The sequence below is a fragment of the Enhydra lutris genome, unplaced genomic scaffold (genome assembly GCF_002288905.1).
Source record: "Enhydra lutris kenyoni isolate GAN:26980312 unplaced genomic scaffold, ASM228890v2 scaffoldscaffold1, whole genome shotgun sequence".
Taxonomy (NCBI): Eukaryota; Metazoa; Chordata; class Mammalia; order Carnivora; family Mustelidae; genus Enhydra; species Enhydra lutris.
In genome coordinates, this window is record NW_019154085.1 from 14117432 (window position 1) to 14137060 (window position 19629).

The window sequence follows — 19629 nt, forward strand, 5'->3', positions numbered from 1 at the left end:
TAGCACGGTTTCGAAAGCTGAGCCAAGATGTTTCTATTGTCTCTTCCTGGCCTTGCTCGTAAACTTCCCCAAGGACATTAGACTGAATACCAGTGCTTTTTACCATACAGCTAACTTTTGATTAACCGGCCACCCTACCTATCTCATAACCTCGATTAAAAAAAAAAAAAAAAGATCCCATTGGACACGATCTTGATGGCTACTGATGAAAGAGATTCTTGGGAAAGATTTAAACCAGTGAGGAGGAAGAAGTAATTCTGACCTTGCTTTAAGTTAAAGAATGATCCTTGAATGACTTCTTTAAAATACAAAGGCCCTGCTGGCAGAAGGGTAGGAGATAAGGATTTAGACAAATGAAATAGAATTGAGATTCTGGAAATAATAAGCCCTCACACACTGATTAATTTTTGACAAGAATATCAAGATAATTCAGTGGTGAAACTCATGAAAAATTAACTTTAATGGATCAAAGGCCTAAATGTAAGAGTCAAAACTACAAAACTCTTAGGAGATGGGGCACCTGGGTGACTCAGTTAAGCAAGGGACTCGATTTTGCTCAAGTTACGTTCTCAGGGTTGTGAGATCAAACCCCATCTTGGGCTCTGTGCTTAGCACAGTCCGCTTGAGATTCTCTCTCTCTCCTGCTCCCTCTGCCCTTCCCACCTGCACACTCTCTCTCTCTAAATAAGTTAATTAAATCTTAAAAAAAAAACAACTCAGGAGAAAACATAGGCATAAGTCTTCTTGGCCTTTGATTAGGCAATGGATTCTTAGATATGACACCAAAAACACAAGCAACCAAAGAAAAATAAATAATTTAAACTTCATTGAAATTAAAAACTTCTGTCTTTTGCGTTGAAAAAAAATATAAAGAATGAAGAAAATATTTGCAAGTAATATATCTGGTAAGGATCTAATAGAATACACAAAGAACTATCACAATCCAGTCATAAAAAGATAAATAATACAATTTTTAAATGGACAAAAGATCTAAATAGACATTGTTCCTAAGAAAATGTGCAAATGGACAAATGGATAAGAAAAATGTTCACCATCATTAGCCATCAGAGAAATGCATATTAAAACTACAATGAGGGGTACCTGTGTGGCTCAGTCGAGTGAGCTTCCAACTCTTGATTTCGGCTCAAGTGGTGTTCATCAGGTCATGGGATAAAGCCCCATGTCCAGCTCCCCACTTAGCAGACAGTCTGCTTCTTTCCCTCCTCCCTTCCCCCAGCTGAACTGTGCACATGGATGCTGTTTCTCTCTCCATCTCTCTCTCTGAAGTGAATAAATTAAAACACACATTACACACAATGAGATATCATTTCATGCCCACTAAAATGTCTGTAACCAAAAAGACAGATGACAATAATTGTTGACAAAGATATGAAGAAATTGGAACTCGTATACTGCTAAGCGGAAACATGAGCTGCTTTGGACATTTCCATGCTACCCAGGGAGGAGTCCCTACAGTGTTATTTTGCATTCCCATCATAACTTAAACGGAAATTTTCACAATGTCCAGAGACATTGATGTCCTACAGATGAAGGAGGAGGATGTCCTCAAATTCTTTACAGCAGAAACCCACTTAGGTGGCACCAACCTTGACTTCCAAATGCAACAGAACATCTACAAAAGGAAAAATGATGGTATCTACATATACATCTGAAGAGAACCTGGGAGGAGCTTCAGCTGGCAGCTCTTGCCATTGTTGCCATTGAAAAGTCAGCTGATGCCGGGGTCATCCATGAATACTGGCCAGTGAGCTGTGCTTAAGTTTGCTGCTGCTAATGGAACCACTCCTATAGCTGGAAGCTTCACTAACCAGATCCAGGCAGCCTTCTGGAAGCCGGGACTTCTAGTGGCTACTGATCCCAGGGCTGATCACCAGCCTCTCACAGAGGCATCTACTGTCAACCTGCCTACCACCACTCTATGTCACACAGACTCTCCCCTGAGCTGTATGGACATTGCCATCCCTTGCAAAAGGGAGCTCATTCAGTTGGTCTAATGCAGTAGATAATGGCCTGGGAAGTTCTGCGCATGAGTGGCACCCTTTCCCATGAACACCCGTGGGAGTCTGTGCCTGGTCTCTACTTCTACAGAGATCCTGAAGAGATTGAAAAGGATAAGCGGGCCGCTGCTGAAACGACTATGACCAAGGAGGAATTTCAGGGTGAATGGACTGCTCCAGCTCCTAGATTCACTGCTACTCCGCCTGAGGCCGCAGACTGGTCTGAAAGCGAGCAGGGGCCCTCCGTGCCTAGTCAGCGGTTCCCTCCGGAGAACCGGAGCCCTCAGCCGGCCACCGAAGACTGGTCCGCAGCTCCCACTGCTCTGGCCACTGAATGGGTAGGAACAACCCCTGAGTAGTCTTTTTTTTTTTTTTTTCTTTAAGATTTTATTTATTTATTTGACAGACAGAGATCACAAGCAGGCAGAGAGGCGGGGAAGCAAGCTCCCTGCTGAGCAGAGAGCCCGATGCAGGGCTCCATGCAGGGCTGGATCCCAGGACCCTGAGACCATGACCTGAGACCATGACCTGAGCCAAAGGCAGAGGCTTAACCCACTGAGCCATCCAAGCGCCCCACCACTGAGTGGTCTTAAGCTGCTCTTTCACAAAGGCAAACAAAAGGGATAAAAGATTAACAGAAAATAAACAGATTCTAAAAGTTAAAAAAAAAATAAAAGGTTTTGGAAAATATTCTGGCAGTTCCTCACATTGTTAAAGTAACCATGACCCAGCAATTCTGATAGATATATATCCAAGATAATGGATAAGATACGTCCGTACAAAAACATGTATACAAATGTTCACAGCAGCATTATTCATGATAGCAAAAAAGTGGAAACAATCCAAATGCCAACTGACTTATGGATAAACAAAAGCAGAATACACATAAAATGGAATATTATTAGGCCATAACAATGAACTACTCATACAATGTGGAAGACCCTTGAAAATATTATGCTAAGTGAAGGGAAACAGCCACAAAGTATGGTTCTATTTATATGATATGTCCAAAATGGGCAAATCTACAGAGACAGGAAGTAGATTACAGGCGCACCTCAGAAATATTGCAGGTTTTATTCCAGATCACTGCAATAAAGTGACTATCACAATAAAGCTAATCAAATAAAATCTTTAGTTTTCCACTGCATGTAAAAATTGTTTACACTACACTAGTAGTCTATTATGGGTGCAGTAGTATTGTATCTTAAAAACAATGTACATATCTTAATTTTAAAATATTTTATTACAGGGTGCCTGGGTGGCTCCAGTCGTTTAAGCACCTACCTTTGGCTCAGGTCATGATCCCAGAGTCCTGGGACTGAGTCCCCCATTGGGCTCCCTGCTCAGTGAGGAGTCTGCTTTTCCCTCTGCCTGCTGCCCTGCCTGCTTGTGTTCTCTCTCACTTTCTCTGACAAATAAATAAAATCTAAAAAAATAAAAATTTAAGGGGCTCCTGGGTGGCTCAGTCACTAAGTGTCTGCCTTCAGCTCAGGTCATGATCCCAGGGTCCTGAGATCCAGCCCGGCATCAGGCTCCGTACTCAGTGGGAAACCTGCTTCTCCCTCTCCCACTCCCCCTGCTTGTGTTCCCTCTCTCGCTGTCTCTCTCTCTGTGTCAAGTAAATAAATAAAACCTTTAAAAAATAAATAAATAAGTTTTAAAATAAATAAATAAGAAACATTGATTCACTGAATTATGTAGACCTCCTAAATGTTGACACATTTCATTATAAAATATTTAATAATCATATTATCTTCACAGACTCATCACAAAACATCTTCAATAATATTCATTATTTTTAGACTCACCAGAAAAAAACTTTTATTCATCACTGTCAAATTCACAATGATGAATATGAGTTTTCCGAAATGGTAATTTTTGCATAAAACCTCAGATTTTGTCATTTACAACAAATACTGGCAATTGTTTTCTTTGTTAGACTTATTTGTTCATTTTTTTTGAGAAAATATCTGCTACATGTCTAATGATTATTGGCCTGCCATTTGTTCTATCCTTTAAAAACAGTGCTCTGGGGCGCCTGGGTGGCTCAGTGGGTTAGGCCTCTGCCTTCGGCTCAGGTCATGATCTCAGGGTCCTGGGATCGAGCCCCGCATTGGACTCTCTGCTCAGCGGGGAGCCTGCTTCCTCCTCTCTCTCTCTCTGCCTGCCTCTCTGCCTATTTGTGATCTCTGTCTGTCAAATAAATAAATAAAATCTTTAAAAAAAAAAATAAAAACAGTGCTCCTTTTCTTTAAAGTGGCTAAATCAGCTTGTAACTCAATCTTTTATGTACTTTTCCTGGAGATAGCCATCTTATGGAGAATAAATAGCTGAATTTCTTTATATAAAATATTTTTAAAATGTTATTCAAGCACTGACATTTAATAAAATTAGTGTTTTTGTATCCTACTGCTGCTATAACAAATTTCCACAAACTTCATGGCTTAAAAGAACACAGTTTACCATTTTACAGTTCTGGAAGTCAGAAGTCAAGGTGTTGCAGTGCTATATTCCTTCTGGAGGCTTGAGGGGAGAATTCCTTTCATTACCTTTTTTAGCTTCTGGAGGCCACCTGCGTTTTTTGGTTTGTGGCCCCTTCCTTCATCTCCAGGGCCTGATGGATATTAGCAACTACCTTCTCACCCCTACCCCCTTCCTTCTCCCTCTCCTCCTCACCTTCTGCTGTGGCCACATCTGCTTCTCTGACTCTGACCCTTCTGTCTCCCTTCTCTAAAAACCCTTGTGATGACACTGAACTATCTAGGTTATTCAGGATAACCACCTTATCTCAAGATCCTTAATCACACCTGCAAAATCTTATTTACCTATATGTAAGGAAACATTCACATATTTCAGGGAGTAAGAAGTGGACATCTTGGGACACCTGGATGGCTCAGTCGGTTAAGCATCTGCCTTCAGCTCAGGTCATGATTCCAGGGTCCTGGGATGGAGTCCCATATTGGGCTCCTTGCTCAGCGTGGAGACTGCTTCTCCCTCTGCCTGCTGCTCCCTCTCTTGTGCTCTGTCTCCCTCTCTCTCTCCAATAAATAAATAAAACCTGTAAAAAAAAAATCTTTTAATTACAAAAAGTAATATATCTTATTTTTCCCCTCTTCAAAAAAACCCAGTTCATCCCAAATTATATACGAAATCAATGGTCTAACCATTAGTGAATTATTTCATTTCTTTTAAAGGTTTTGTTTATTTATTTGAGAGAAAGAGATAGAGAGCATGAGCCAGGTGGAAGGGCAGAGGGAGAGGGAGAAGCAGACTCCCTGCTGAGCCTGTTGGGGTATTCAATCCAAGGACCCTGAGATCATGACCTGAGCCAAAGGTAGACACTTAACCAACTGAGCCACCCAAGCACCCTAGTGAATTATTTCAAAGACAGTAATCTGATTGTACATCTCTAACAGGATATAATCTAGGAACAAAATGTATAAACTTTCAATGAATTTAATATTAATAATAATATTAGTATTGTTATTCTGAAGCTATTATATATCAAGTATAGAACAAAGCATATAAATATTTTAAATCTATAGAATCAGTAGGATGATGCCCCCTTTTTATTCCTGATACTGCTTGTTTGTACCTTCTCTATTTTTTCTTGAACAGTCTTATAAGATGTGTATTAATTTTATTAGTCATTTAAAAAAACATTTTTGCTTTCTTAATTCTCTATATTGCAGGTTTATTGCTATTTTTTTCCGCTTTTATGCCATTTTTTCCTGATTTTTTTTGCTTTTAATTTGCTTTCTTTAGCTTTTTTTTTTTTTAAGATTTTATTTATTTATTTGACAGAGATTACAAGTAGGCAGAGAGGCAGGCAGAGAGAGAGGAGGAAGCAGGCTCCCTGCCGAGCAGAGAGCCCGATATGGGGCTCGATCCCAGGACCCTGAGATCACGACCTGAGCCGAAGGCAGAGGCTTTAACCCACTGAGCCACCCAGGCGCCCCAGCTTTCTTTAGCTTTTTGAGATTAATACTAAGATCTGATTTTTAACCTTTTTTCTAATAAATATATGTATTTTTATTTTGTATTATTTTTTTAAGTAGGCTCCATACCCTGAATAGAGCTCAACACGGGGCCCAAGCTCATGACCCCGAGATCAAGACATGAACCAAAATCAAGAATCAGATGCTTAACTGACTTAGCCACTCAGACACCCCGAAATATATATGTTTTTAGAAGTAAATATGTTGGGAGGAGAAAAAAAAAATAAAGGTAAATATTTCACTCTAAACACAGCTTCAGCCACGTCCCACAAAGTTTGAAATATTATATTAATATTTTCATTATTAGTTAATTCAAGAAGGAGACATCTTGAGATAAAGCAAAACTTATCACTTAAAAAACACAGTAGTAGGGGCGCCTGGGGGGCTCAATCATTAAGGGTCTGCCTTTAGCTCAGGTCATGATCCCAGGGTCCTGGGACCGAGCCCTGCATCAGGCTCCTAGCTTGGCAAGGAGCCTGCTTCTCCCTCTCCCTCTCTCTCTGCTTATGTGCTCACTCTTGCTGTGTCTCTCTGTGTCAAATAAATAAATAAGATCTTTTTTTTTAAATAAATAAGATCTTTAAAAAATTAAAATAAATAAATAAATAAAATGAGATGAATCTACCAACAGCATTTTTCACAGAAGTAGAACAAACAATCTTAAAATTTGTTTGGAACCACAAAACACCCTGAACAGCCAAAGCTATCTTGAAAAACAAAACTGGAGGTATCCCAGTTCCAGACATCAAGTTACATTACAAAGCTGTTGTAACCAAAACAGTATGGTACTAGTGCAAAAATAGAACATAAATCAATGGAACAGAACAGAAAACCTGTAAATAAACCCAAAATTATATGGTTAATTAATCTTCGACAAAGGAGGAGAAAGAATATATAATGGGAAAAAAACCAGTTCCTTCAAGAAATGGTATTGGGAAAACTGGACAGCTACGTGCAAAAGAATGAAACTGGACCACTTACTTAAACTGTAACACAAAAGTAAATTAAAGATGGATTAAAGACCTAAATATGAGACCTGAAACCATAAAAATCTTAGAAAAGAGGGCCATTTGGGTGGCTCAGTCAGTTGAGCATCCAACTCTTGATTTTGGCTCAGGTCATGATCTCAGGGTCATGAGGTCAAGCCCCATGTCAGGCTCTGTGCTTAGCTGGGAGTTTGCTTGAGAGTCTCTCTCCCCCTCTCTCTCTGCACCCCACTCCAAACTAAATAAAAAAAATTTTTTTACAAAAGCTTCTTGGGGCACCTGGCTGGCTCAATCAACAGAGTATGTGACTCTTAATCTTGGGACTTTACGTTTGAGCCCCACATTGGGTGTAGAAATCACTTTTAAAAAAATCTGCACAGCAAAGGAAACAATCAACCATAATAAAAGGCAACCTACCGAATGGGAGAAGATATTTGCAAATGACATATCTGATATGGATATATCTGCCCATATTTTAAATTATCTAGTTTTAAAAGTGAGCTGTACTTAGTGGAGGCAGGAGGAATTATATGATTTATGTTTCTATGGGGAAAGAAAACTGCTGCTAAAGTACTACTATTACTGTTAGTAACAACAGCAAACACCATTCGTAAGACACTTTCTTAAGCTGAATCAATTATTTTATTTAATATTCACAATGACCCTAAGAAATAAGTCTATAATAACACTGTTTGCAGATAAGCAAAATGGAGTATAGTTTAAGTAAGTAACTTGTCTAAGATCGCATAGACAAAAAGTTAAAATTTGAGATAGGGCAATCCGGCTCCAGGGTCCATTATCTTAACCCACTATGCCAAGTCATCTGAAATATAGTATAAGTAATTATATTTATATAATATACATACATTCATATCATTTATATTTATGCCATAAATAAGTTATTTTATATACTATAAGTAATTATATTTCTATACTATGAATAATTTCTGTATGTATCATATATAATACAAATATATAAATATCATATATAAATATGTTTTATATATAAGCATTTATTTATATATAATATACCTAATTTTTATATATTGTATGAAATAATATACATATAAAATATGTATATTATATATATAAAATCATATACATACAGAGTATGTATATTATAATCTTTTTTCTTTTTTCTTTTTCTTTTTTTAATGATTTTATGTATTATTTGACAGAGAGAGACACAGTGAGATGGGGAACACAAGCAGGGGGAGTGGGAGAGGGAGAAGCAAACTCCCCACAGAGCTGGGAGCCTGACACGGGGCTTGATCCCAGGACCCCAGGATCATGACCTGAGCTGAAGTCAGACGTTTAATGACTGAGCCACCCAGACGCCCCCAGAGTTTACAATCTTGTACATCAAACTTTTGGGGTTTTTTAGCTTTTAATTTGGAAATAATTATAAATTCACAGGAAGTTGAAAAGACAGTATAGAGAGGTTCCATATACTCTTTATTCCCCTTCCCCAGTGGCTACATCTTATGTAACTACAGTAAGATTATCAAACCCAGGAGCTTAACATTGTTACAGTATATATATATGGCGTGATGACATTTTATCACATATATAAATTCATGTAAAAACCACCCTGATGAAGACACAGACTATTTCATCACCACAAAGATCACCTTTATGCTCTTCCTTTATAGTAGTTGTCACCCCCACCCCATTTCTAACCCTTGTGAACCACTAATTTGTTTTCCATCTCTATATCTTTGTCATTTCAAGAATGTTATATAAATGGAATTATAAAGTATGTGATCACTTTTATCTGTTAGTTTCATGGAAAGTCCCCAGTTCTTGCTCCTTTCTTTTTTTTTTAATTTTTTTTTAAAGATTTTATTTATTTATTTGTCAGAGAGAGAGAGGGAGAGAGAGCAAGCACAGGCAGACAGAATGGCAGGCAGAGGCAGAGGGAGAAGCAGGCTCCCTGATGAGCAAGGAGCCTGATGCGGGACTCGATCCCAGGACGCCGGGATCATGACCTGAGCCGAAGGCAGCTGCTCAACCAACTGAGCCACCCAGGCGTCCCTTTTTTTAATTTTTTAATTTAAATTCAATTAATTAACATTTAATGTATTATTTGTTTCGGAGTACAGGTCTGTGATTCATCAGTCTTATATAATAACCAGTGCTTGTTACAACACATATCCTCCCCGATATCCATCACCCAGTTACCCCATCACTCCACTCCCTCCCCATTAACATGTAATTTATATTTATAAATTCATATATATATTTATAACATAAATGTAATATATAAATATATGGGTTTTTTGTTTTGGAGGGTTTTTTAATAGATTTTATTTATTTATTTATTTGAGAGAGAGAGAGAAAGCGCACAAACAGTGGAGAGGGGCAGAAGGAGAGGGAGAAGCAGACTCCCTGCTGAACAGGGAGCCTGCCACAGAGCTTGATCCCAGGATCCTGAGATCATGACCTGAGCCGAAGGCAGACACTCAACCGATTGAGCCACCCAGGTGTCCCAATATATGTTATATATGTAAAAGCATATACATACAGAGTTTACAAACTTATACATCAAACTCTTAACAATTGTTATTTCTTTTTTTTAAAGATTTTATTTATTTATTTATTTGACAGACAGAGATCACAAGTAGTCAGAGAGGCAGGCAGAGAGAGAGGAGGAAGCAGACTCACCACAGAGCAGAGAGCTTAATGTGGGGCTTGATCCCAGTAACCCAGGATCATGACCTGAGCCAAAGGCAGAGGCTTTAACCCTCTGAGCCACCCAGGTGCCCCCCCCCTTTTTTTTTCAAGAGAGGAGGAACAGGGAGAGGAAGAGATAAGAGATGGAGAGGAACAGAGGAGAGAGAGAGAATGTTAAGCTGTTTGCACATCCAGCGCTGAGCCCAATGTGAGGCTCGATTTCATAACCCTGAGATCATGACCTCAGCTAAAATCAAGAGTCGGACACTGAACCAACTGAGTGAGCCACCCAGGTGCCCCAACAATGCTTATTTCTTGAGGAGGCATTACGGGGACTTCTAAATTCTAAGTTATTTTGGGGTGGTGCTAACATTTAGATTGTTTTCCCATGAATATACTACTTTTGTAGACAAATAACAACTTAGTTCCTGCCATGAGCCAAGCACTGATCTAAGTATGGGGAAAACTGTATTTTAGTAATAAGGTAACTAGCTACGAACAAATAACTCAAAGATTTCAATGTCTTAACAAAATTAGGCTTTATTTTTTATTCACCTCACAGCCCCAATTGGGTGTTTAGAAGGCACTCTTTCTTATTTTGATTCAAGGATTGTGTCTCCTATCAACTTATCATGGGACCATCTTCTCAGGCAAGTATATGCAAACATTTTCTATAAAAAGACAAAGAGTAAATATTTTAGGTTTTGTGGGACAAACTGTCACCATTCTGCCATTGTGGCATGAAAGCAGCCATAGATAATAAACAAATAATTGGGCATCACTGTGTTCCAATAAACCTTTATTTACAAAATATGTAGTGGGCTGGATTTCACCCACGGATGACAGTTTACCAGTCCTCATTCCAGGGTCTTCTCAGAGTTCTGGATTGGATCCTCTCTGCATTCAAGAGGTCAGGGGAAATAATAAGGCAGGCTAAAAAGGGAACTCGACTTGACCCATATCCCTTTGGCCAGAATCCAGACACATAGCCCCCAGCAAATGAGCCTGGGATATGATATTTTCATGTGACTCAACAAAAGGAAAAGAGACTGGTGACCAGCTAGTGAACCTGCAGCAGAGTCAGCTCTTTTTGTCACCAAATATCCTGTTTACTCTTTCTCCTTTGTATAGATAATACTCTCCATCTCCAAAGAGGACAGCCCAAAGTTCCACCCAGTAAATACATTCAGTTCAAAGTCCAAGCTCTCCAGGTAATGTCCAGTTTTCTCCATCAGGCTCGGATACGGCTCTTCACAGTCTGGTGACCTATGAACTAAAAAGACAAATAATCTGGGGCACCTGGGTGGCTCAGTGGGTTAAAGCCTCTGCCTTCGGCTCCGGTCATGATCCCAGGGTCCTGGGATGGAGCCCCGCATCGGGCTCTCTGCTCAGCAGGGAGTCTGCTTCTCCCCCACCCTGCCTGGCTTTCTGCCTACTTGTGATCTCTGTTTGTCAAATAAATAAATAAAATCATAAAAAAATTAAAAAGACAAATAATCTGCCCAAACACAGCCACACCCATTGGTAATTCAATAAAGACAGGAAAACCGAAAAACATACTCGTTCAGAAGAAGGAAGAATTGAACACAGACCACTCACTGGGTCACAGCAATTCTGAAATCCCATTGGGTGAATATGGTAAAGGTCTCTTTCTCTGGGGCTGGGTCCACACCTCTGATGGTTCTGCTACCTCACAACAACCCGCTACCCCATAGGCGTGTCCTCACTCCACTCAAGCTCTAATATCCTGTACTGGGCAACCATGGACACGAATGTCTTCCTCCCCCTCCAAGTTCTGACACCCGTTGCTAGGCCTCCCCTCCACAGGACACCCTTTTTAACCCAGGCAGGCTCTGACTCTCTGTCCGGATGATACCATACTGAGACTTAGTTTCCCAGCTTCATCTAATGACTTTAGATAGAATAGTTTAGTAAGAGAAAGAGAGAAAAAAGAAGGAAGAGAAAATAAAAGGGAAAAAGAACAAGGAAAGGCTCAAAGCCCTTTTTTAAAATTAAAGGGTTTTTTTTGTTTTGTTTTGTTTTAAGAGAGAGAACATGCATGGAGGGGAGGGCAGAGGTAGAGGGAGAGAATCTTAAGCAGGCCCCACGCCCACGCCCAGCATGGAGCCAGACACAGGGCTCAATCTCACAACCCTGAGATCAAGACCTGTGCCAAAGTCCAGAGTCAGACACTTAACTGACTGAGCCAGCCAGGTGCCCCAGCTCAAAGCCTTTCTTAACTAATTTCTTATTATTGAGGTGTAGCAGCAGTCAGAATTTTTACCTGCAAGGTTCCAAATTTTAGATTTTATTTCCTTCTATTTATTTTTACAAATCCATGAGGGAATTCTTTCCTGATCTCATCTCTTTCTTTTAATATCTTGGACACAGTGTTAAAAATAACCTCTATTAAGTTTCTATTTTCTATTCCCCCAGGACTCAGTAGACACATAGTCTGCTGCTCAAGTAATCTCAGGCAACAATTTTGCCAAACGTTTTGCCACTGCATCTCACGACTAACCTTCTTTCCATGGACAGATTTTAGATGCACCGCAGCCCATGACCCAGTTACTGTGTAGATGCCGCATTGGTTTGTTGGTCTGTTTGTTCTTATAGTTGTATCCTACTGTAAGGAGTGAACAAAACACATAAAGCCTCTACTCTTACTGAGCTTACATTCTGGAGTATTCCTCTAACTTGTCAGCTGGTTTTATTTTAGGAAGGGCATGATTGTTTTAAATTGTGCTTGGGATTTGTTTTCATCAGGTACAGTAAAACATGGAGACACAGCAACTGTCATAAAGGAAGAAGTGTTTTTATACTCACGGATCCCTAGAAGCAGGGGGCACACAGCACATCACAGAAGACCAAACAGCAACCATCATGAGGCAGACAAGATGGGGCTGGGAGGAGGGAAGGCAAAAGCTTTTCTTTTGGTTTTCTCAGGAAGGAACAGGTGAGGCAGGGTAAGCAAGCTGAGCAGTTTAGGATTGGATAGTTTGACTTCTGTGAGCTCTCCGCAATAGGTGTGGTCCCCAGATGCCCAGTACCTGGCCCTGGAGTGATTTAGGGCAGAAGGTTAGGGTCCTGAACTGCAGGAACCTGACCAAAGGAGGTGTGGACTCAGGATTCATTGGTTTGCATATCAAAGACCTTTTCCCAGGAAAGTCCTTGACGGTCTCCAGGAATTTGCTAACTCTGGAAGGGGCATTCCTTGCTGGGTCCTTAAGGTCCCAAGACGTCAAAGCATCATAAAATATAAAACATTTTTTTTTAAAGATTTTATTTATTTATTTGACAGAGAGAGATCACAAGTAGGCAGAGAAGCAGGCAGAGAGAGAGAGAGAGAGAAGCAGGCTCTCTGCAGAGCAGAGAGCCCGATGCGGGACTCAATCCCAGGACCCTGAGATCATGACCTGAGCCGAAGGCAGCGGCTTAACCCACTGAGCCACCCAGGCGCCCCGAAATATAAAACATTTTAAAAGGTGAGGAACACTGGGGGCCCCAGCTGGCTCAGTTGGTAGAACCTACAACTCTTTGATCTTAGTACTGTGAACCCAAACTCCACATTGGGTATAGAGATTTCTTTAAAAAAAATTTTTTTTAATCTTAAAAAGAATTTAAGGGGCACCTGGGTGGCTCAATTGTTAAGCCTCTGCCTTCCGCTCAGGTCATGATCCCAGGGTCCTGGGATCGAGCCCCGCATGGGCTCCCCGCTCAGCAGGAGGCCTGCGTCTCCCTCTCCCACTTCCCCCGCTTGTTTCCTCTCTCGCTGTGTTTCTCTCTGTCAAATAAATAAATAAAATCTTTCTTAAAAAATTTAAATGTGAGGAATACTGATCTCTCTGACTAGAAGATAATCCTATTCCCTACCTAGTTCCCTTCGCCTGGATCAGTCCCGTCCACTTAGCAGCACTCAAATGATACCTCCTTCAGCCACATTTTCTCATCCCCAAATATACATCATCCGTATTCAAAAAGCATCAAGATTTTGCACACTTCCTTCCTCTCTCTCATCTTCTCTCTCTCCTGAATTTCTCTTAAGGCAACCCCAGACGTGTCATTTCATCCATACATACTTCAGAATGCATTCCTTTAAAAAAATGGCTATTTTCTTAAATTACCATATTATTTAGAAATAAAATCACTCTTCTCTTTTAAAAGAGTAATTAGTATTTTGAGTTACGGTGCTTCTCTGTGGTAGCCAGAATAACCCCCACCCCCACCCCCAAAATGTCCATTTTTAGTCTCTAGAACCCATGGACATGTTACCATGCATGGCAAAAGGGACTTTGCAGATGCAATTAAGACTCTTGAGATGGTATAGTTATCCTGAATTATTCAGATGGGCCAAATATTATACAAGAGTCCTTAGAATTAAAAGAGGAAGGCAAGATAGCCAGAGTCCGAGAAGGAGATGGGACAGCTGGAGCAGGGCCAGGAATGTGAGAAACCTTCAGAAGTTGGAAAAGGCAAAGAAACAGATTCTCCCCTGGAGCCTCCAAGCTCTAGCTGTCCTAATGACGCACTGATTTTAGCCCAGTGAGGCCAATTTTTCTTTTCTTTTCTTTTTTTTTTTTAACTTATTTGACAGAGAGAGACACAGCGAAAGAGGGAACACAAGCGGGGGGTGGGGGGAGGGAGAAGCAGGCTTTCTGCTGAGCAGGGAGCCCGATGCAGGGCTTGATTCCAGGACCCTGGGATCATGACTTGAGCCGAAGGCAGACACTTAACGCCTGAGCCACCCAGGCACCCCAGGCCCATTTTTTACCTACAACTATAAAATAACAAAATCTGTGCTGTTTTAAGCCACTAACTTTGTGGTAATTTGCTACAACAACACTAGCAGACTAATGCACTTTGTATGTGAATATGAATGTATTCTAGCTGACTTAAAAGTACACTATTACTGAAACATACATCTATCGATAACTGATAACATCTTGATTATATATAATTACTTTATAGAAATTGAGCTTTCTTTTTCTTTTAAGATTTTCACCCAACATGGGGCTTAAACTTACAACCCCAAGATGAAGAGTTACATATTCTACCAACTGAGCCACCCAGGAGCTCTGAACTTTTCTTTTATTGAGCAGTTCTTTGTAATTTTGAGCTTGAGAAACAAGAGAACTTTCATAGTCGTGCTGAAATAATTAAGTATCTGGAGAATGCCAAAGATATTTAATTATGATTAGCATCATCTCCTTTAACCAGGTGAAAGTAAACTTCTTTGTGGTTCATCCATTGCTACCTAGGAAACTCCAAATAAAGTTTAAGTGTAACTGTTTTACTATTTTGAATTTGAGGTTTGAGTGTAAGAACAATATTTTAAAATCTTATTTTTAATTTAATTTAATTTTAAAATTTTTCATTTTTTAAAGATTTATCAGAGAAGACAAGATATGAACATAAGTCATATAAGCATTAATATTTATAAGCCAATCAAAATAAGAGTTCTGTTAAACTTTAGATAAGTGGGGACACCTGGGTGGTTCAGTGGGTTAAGCCTCTGCCTTCTGCTCAGGTCATGATCTAGGGGTCCTGGGATGGAGCCTTGAGACAGGCTCCCTCCTTGCTAGGGAGCCTGCTTCTCCTTCTGCCTGTTGCTCCCCTCCTTGTGCGTGCTTGCTCACTCTCTCTCTCTCTCTGGCAAATCAATAAATAAAATCTTTTTTAAAAACTTTAGATAAGTTATAATCTAATTTATATATATTTTTTGGAAATGGGCAAAAGTCTACTGCATGTTTACTCAGAAAATATTTCACACAATAGAAGAATCTTATGTAAATCTTGGGCAAGCTAGGAATTTCAGAAGAATTTTATAACGGGATTTCTCCCTTTGTCATTATGCATTGTGTTTTGTAATACTTTTAAGTCAGGCTATGGACCAAACTAGGGGCATAACTTTAAGATTTATTAATATCTTGTCCATACATAAAGCTTTGCTCCAACTTGGCTTAGTTCATTTGTATATTTCCATAAGGCTTTCCTATTTCCCTTTGAAAAAGGGAGAGAGAAAAAGTCATGCTTCTAGAACCCTTTAGATTTCTTGAGAGATCATGAAGCTCCAGACAAGTCAGAAACATCAAGTCTTCTCTAGATTTCCATTCTATCACGCATTCAGGCTCATTCATGTAGCTGTTATATAAACCAAATGAATCACTTTTTTTTAAGATTTTATTTATTTACTTGAGTGAAAGAGGGAACATAAGCAGGGGAAGGACAGTGGGAGAGGGACAAGCAGTCTCCCTATTGAGCAGGGAGCCTGACATGGGGCTCTATCCCAGGACCCTGAGATCATGACTTGAACTGACATCAGATGCTTAACTAGCTTAGCCACCCAGGTGCCCCTCAAATGAATCATTTTAAAGTTCTCTTATCTCTTCTCTAAATCTATATGCCTGGAGTTAACCAAACTGCAAAGTTTACAGCCAACTGTCATGTTTAGGGAACACACAGTCCTCCACAAGATTGTTCTTACTCTGACACTAAATGCAAATTTTAAGGGGTTCCCCAAATCACCTTGAGGCTTGATAGTGTACTTGAATGACCCAAGGAATTTACTGAAAGCTGTTGTACTCATGGTTACAATTTTTTAAAAGATTTTATTTATTTATTTGACAGACAGAAATCACAAGTAGGCAGAGAGGCAGGCAGAGAGAGAGGGAGGAAGCAGGCTCCCTGCTGAGCAGAGAGCCTGATGTGGGGCTCGATCCCAGGACTCTGAGATCATGACCTGAGCTGAATGCAGAGGCTTTAACCCACTGAGACACCCAGGCACCCCCCATGGTTACAATTTTTCTAAAAGATTTTATTTATTTGAGAGAGAGAGAGAGACAGAGATAGTGACAGAGAGCACAAGTGGGGAGGAAAGGGAGAAGCAGGCTTCTCGCCAAGCAGAGAGTCCGATGCAGGGCCCAATTCCAGGACCCTGAGATCATGACCTGAGCCGAAGGCAGACATTCAACCAACTGAGCCACCCAGGCGCCCCCATGGTTATAATTTTTTGCTTTTAATTAATATCCACACCCAAAGTGGGGCCCAAACTGCCAACCCTTGAGACCAAGAATTCCAATTCCACTGACTGAGTCAGCCAGGGGATCCTCATGGTTACTATTTATTATGAGGAAATGATAAATATCAAAATCAGCCAATGAAAGAAGCACAATAAGGCAAAATCTAGGAAAGCTCCAAACACAAAATTTCCAACATCCTCTCCCATCGAGTTAGTATGTTGTTACTGTCCCAGCGTTTGTGTTTGACAATATTTGTGGACTTCCACCAACCAAGGAAGCTCCCTTGACCTTCCAGGTCCAGAGTTTTTATTAAGGCTTCATTACATAGGCATGACTGATTGATTGATTGTCCACTGGGTTGAACTCAGTCTCCAGCTTAGTCACATGGTTGGTCACATGACCAACCCCGACCCTAAACAAAGACACTTCTTTCAAACAGAGATTACCTCCCAGAAGCCAAGAGCACAGGCCAGACCTCTCTTTGAGAAAAGTCAAATTACTTCCCACAGATCTTTGAAAAGAATTTCAGTTTTTTTCTTTCATTGCATTCATTTTCTTCCCTTAGATGGTAATCCTTCTGATTGCATACAAATGACAGATTTTTATGATCAATTAGTTTTCAATAGTTTTCAGAGAGAGGTGGGTAGTCACAGATATAAATATAAATGAGCCTGGGTGGCTCAGTGGGTTAAAGCCTCTGCCTTTGGCTTAGGTCATGATCCCAGGGTCGAGCCCTGAATCGGTCTCTCTGCTCAGCAGGGAGCCTGCTTCCTCCCCTCTCTCTCTGCCTGCCTCTCTGCCCACTTGTGATCTGTCTGTCGAGTAAATAAATAAAATCTTTAAAAATATATATATAAATGAACCATTATAAAGGCTCCCGACTTTTCTCTTTCAGTGAAGGAAAATATTTTCTTCATTTATGCACAAACAGAAAACTAGTAGCCACAGTTTTCCAATTCAAGGGCTGAAAGGAAACACAGCGTATAAAATTCACCAGCTGGTTATGGCTGTTCCAGATGTCAAAGAGTTGTTTTCTGTTCACAGACACATAGAATGTTTTTAAGCTCATAATGACTCACAGAACAAACAAAAAGACAAACCAACAAATAACCAAAAAATAAAAAAAAAATTTAAAAAAGACAGCTACTCATGTATATTAACTGTATTCAATTAAAAAAAAAAAAAAAGACAGGGGCTCCTGAGTGGCTCAGTGGGTTAAGCCTCTGCTTTCAGCTCGGGTCATGATCTCAGGGTCCTGGGATCGAGCCCCGCATCAGGCTTTCTGCTCGGCAGGGAGCCTGCTTCTGCCTCTCTCTCTCTCTGTCTACTTCTGATCTCTCTCTCTGTCAAATAAATAAAAAAAAAATCTTAAAAAAAAAAAAAAAAGACAGACTTTCTGACTTCTGCTACCCAACCATGACCAGACTCCCTGTGTCTGTCTGCCATCTGGCCTAGAACAAATGGTTATATCGTAAACAAACAAATAAATAAGTGCCAGATTCCATGTTTCTGCCACCAGCAATTGTACACAAATCAAAACCAGAGCTACATCCAGACCTGGTCATAAACTAGAAACAGAATCAAACAGAAAAAGAATTTGAGCGAAGTGCTATAGCCACAGGAGAGTGAACTCAGAAGCTAAGAAGATTACATCCAGGTAAAAATAGCCCACATGGTACCCTTCTCTGGCACTGCAGTCAGTCGAGATCTGATAGGTAAACTCTACCTGGCTTCCCAGTGGAATTGGTAGAACTGCTGAGGAAGTCTAAAAGAGAAAGTCATTTAGGAAAAAATTTACTTGCCAAGGAAGTTATTAAAGGGGCTAGTATTTAAAACACTTGCTCATCACAAACCAAAACGATACAAAAGAACCAAACATGTATTAAAAGGAAAATACTCATTTAATTTGGTTACCAAGGTTATTTAATAAAAAAAAAAAAGCAGCTTTTTCACATGAATATCTCATCTATCGAGCTTTTCCCTGTCTGCAGGTATTAACATAGCAAAAGGGAGGGATGGAGTTGTTTTTGTTTGAGAGTATAATTTACATTAAATTGCAAGATTTCATTTAACTAGGGATCTACAACAACTAAAATCTGGTTGTGTTCTGTTTTGTGTTTGTTTTCTTGGGGGACAAGTGGCGTGTGTGTGTATTTATTTCCTATCTGTAGGATGCGATATGCATGTTTACTCCTTTTTTTAATATTTTATTTATTTATTTGACAGACAGAGATCACAAGTAGGTAGAGAGGCAGGCAGAGAGAGAGGGGGGAAGCAGGCTCCCTGCTGAGCAGAGACCCCCCCCAATGTGGGGGGGTCCCATCCCAGAACCCTGGGATCATGACCTGAGCCGAAGGTAGAGGCTTAACCCACTGAGCCACCCAAGCACCCCTGCATGTTTACTCTTAGTGGAAAGAAAGCATGTCAATTTTGTTCCACATTTTTTAGTTTCCTTCTTGATCTCTCCCTCCTCTGGTCTATTTGAATTACAGTCCTTTTTTTTTTTTTAAAAGATTTTATTTATTTATTAGACAGAGAGAGAGAGAGACAGAGACAGACAGACAGAGTGAAAGAGAACACAAGCAGGGGGACTGGGAGAGGAAGAAGCAGGCTTCCAGCTGAGCAGAGAGCTCTAAGCGGGGCTGGATCCCAGGACACTGGGAAGGTAGTTGCTTAATGACTGAGCCACTCAGGCGCCCCTGAATTACAGTCTTAATTTAATTTAATTTAATTACATGGTAATCATTGCCATTTACTGAGCACTTAAGTAAGGTCAACAAAGATATTATCTTGCTTAGTAGTCACAATAACTCTGTGAGGTAGATGTTACTCCTATTTTACACACAAGAAAAGTACCAAGAAGTTAAATCATTTACCCAGGGACCTAAAGATCTGTTAAGTAGTAAGAGGTGAAGCCGAGATTTGGACTCTGGCT

The 19629-nt window shown here is 40.2% G+C and overlaps 1 pseudogene; it reads left to right on the plus strand.

Moving 5' to 3' along the window:
* The first annotated feature begins 1520 nt into the window (after positions 1-1520).
* LOC111143612 lies at positions 1521-2377 on the plus strand (annotated as a pseudogene).
* Positions 2378-19629: the final 17252 nt, after the last annotated feature.